Source organism: Penaeus chinensis, chromosome 19 (assembly GCF_019202785.1).
Source record: "Penaeus chinensis breed Huanghai No. 1 chromosome 19, ASM1920278v2, whole genome shotgun sequence".
NCBI lineage: Eukaryota > Metazoa > Arthropoda > Malacostraca > Decapoda > Penaeidae > Penaeus > Penaeus chinensis.
The window spans coordinates 23815107-23817606 of NC_061837.1; the positions used below are offsets into that span (position 1 = coordinate 23815107).

At 34.2% G+C, this 2500-nt stretch overlaps 1 protein-coding gene across 1 annotated transcript in view; it reads left to right on the plus strand.

Annotated features, from left to right (window-relative positions):
* Positions 1 to 192: 192 nt before the first annotated feature.
* LOC125034967 overlaps positions 193 to 2500 on the plus strand; it is a 38878-nt gene continuing 36570 nt past the window's right edge. The window contains exon 1 of the mRNA XM_047627014.1: positions 193 to 301. The gene's annotated coding sequence lies outside the window, so the exon portion shown is untranslated. The remainder of the gene's footprint in view (positions 302 to 2500) is intronic.

The following is a 2500-nucleotide window of genomic DNA, read 5'->3' on the forward strand; positions in this document are numbered from 1 at the left end:
ATTGACAGCAAAATTATTGATGATACCAAAGATTATTAGGAGAAAGAAATATTATTAATGATAATAAAACAATCACATCATTAACATATTCAGCAGTAACAAACATTACAATCAAACATAAAATGACAAATTACACACGGAACGGATGCGAGCATAGGCTGACGTCTACATAACAGTACCATAAGCGACCACATTCACCGTGCAGACGACACCGATGTTTTGATGGACACCTAAGCAAGGATTTCGTGATATATATATATAAAAAAAATCGCCATTCTTATACAACGACTATACACAACAAGTAACTTCTTGTTTTGTTAGCAGGATAGAGATCTTTGTGTTTATTTGTTTTGCCCGGAGATGGGTATTTGAGTTACTTTTTGTAGTTAGTGAGAGCTTGAGTAGCGGTAGTGTGGTGACGTACAGCATTGTAATTTTAATTTCTTTTTGGATTTCGATTTTAAATTATGTTATGTTCGGTTTTATTACACATGGTTTAACCTAGTGTTGAAATATTAGTTGGCAAGGCATTCTTCGTGTATGGTTTGATACTGAAGGCTTACCCGTGGATTAAAACGAAATTTTAATCTTGTTAATTAGAGGACAGGTGAAAGTTTGTATTATTTTGGGTACTTTTCACCATGGTTGATAAAATGAAAGGAAAATCGGAAAAGTTGACTGTGTCTTGAAAATCTAGGAATGTAAAACTGCCTGATATATCTAGAAAAATTTAATAGTCACTAATTTGGAAAAATTTCAATTGCTTTACTGTATTTCTAAGTTCTTTGAGCTAATGAATGGGGGAAAGTTTGTTTGTATAAAGCTTTAGCATGAAATGTGTAAAATAAGAATGAAAAGCATGAAGGGAAACAAATAAACTACTAAAATCACTACAATGAGTTGTTTTAGAATACTAACTGCATTATGACTTTGATATTGCCTTAGTATTGAGAAGGTTGCACAGGTTAACACAAGGTCAACCAGGTTTTTTACACACAATTACATAATTACAGCTGGTATTACAATCCACATGAAAAAAGGTAATTCTTTACAGTACAGTCCCTAACTCCACGTCATAAAATTTATTCAACAATCAGTTAATCCTTACGGTATAGATGCACTAAGCTTGGGCAAATTGATTATGATATTCATGTAGAGGACAAAAAGTTGTCAGTACAACAGCAACTTAGAATGTTGAATAAATCTTGTCTGGCAAGATAGGGCTCAAATACGGAAGCACTGCAATCTTTTTCTTTTATTTGTGGCATTACCGTTTGTATCTGGAGGTTCTTGTACTGATAACTGTAATATTTAGTCCTGTAAAAGAATGTAATTTTCAATTTTCCCTGTCTTAGTGCATGCAGACCATGAAGACCAACCAAAACAGATAATCAAGGACCAGCTTGAGATATGAAGACAAGTACACAGAATTACAGTCATGTACAAGATCACAAACACTCTTTTTGACATCAGCAAACAAGACTAGCAAAAAAGCAGCGCATACGTTTATCACCGGAAATTCACAAAGCAGCAAGATCCTTACATTCTACACCAACACTGATTCTTACATGCACTCATTCTTCCCATGTAACTTACATGACTGGAACAGGCTACCTCAATACATTATAGAAACAAGAAGACTTAAAACCTTCACAGACAATTTAAACAAACATATAGCAAAACAAGGACCTTCACAAACACAAACATTACCACTTATACCTTAATCCTTTTCCCTGGAACCAACTCTCTCGCTCTCTCTCTCTCTCTCTCTCTCTCTCTCTCTCTCTCTCTCTCTCTCTCTCTCTCTCTCTCTCTCTCTCTCTCTCTCTCTCTCTATATATATATATATATATATATATATAGACACACACACACACACACACACACACACACACACACACACACACACACACACACACACACACACACACATACACATACACATACACATACACATACACATACACATACACATACACATACACACACACACACATACACACACATACACACACACACACACACACACACACACACACACACACACACACACACACACACACACACACACACACACACACACACACATACATACATATATATATACACATTCATGTCAGCCAGTTGCTGTGGTTAAGATTATATGTGGGTATTACCAGGGCTGTGTATTAGATTTTTTATAGTTTTTACATAGCTTTGTTTCATTTTGTGTGTGATAAAGGGACATAGTAGATAAACCTAACATATCCAAATGGGTAATTTTAGATTTTTAATTATATATTTTTTTCTTTATAACTAAAAGCTACATGGGACTTGTATAAATAATTGCATATTTAGTTGTATGTTCCTTTAATTTTCCATGTAATGTAAAATATTTTAGTTTTGTCATGTATATATGAAAGTAAGTAACCAGCATAAAGATGGGTACTCTTTATTCCTAGAAATGCCTAAACCTGCTTTAAGTAATTTTGCAGTGTTTGTAAACATTTCATCTTGATCA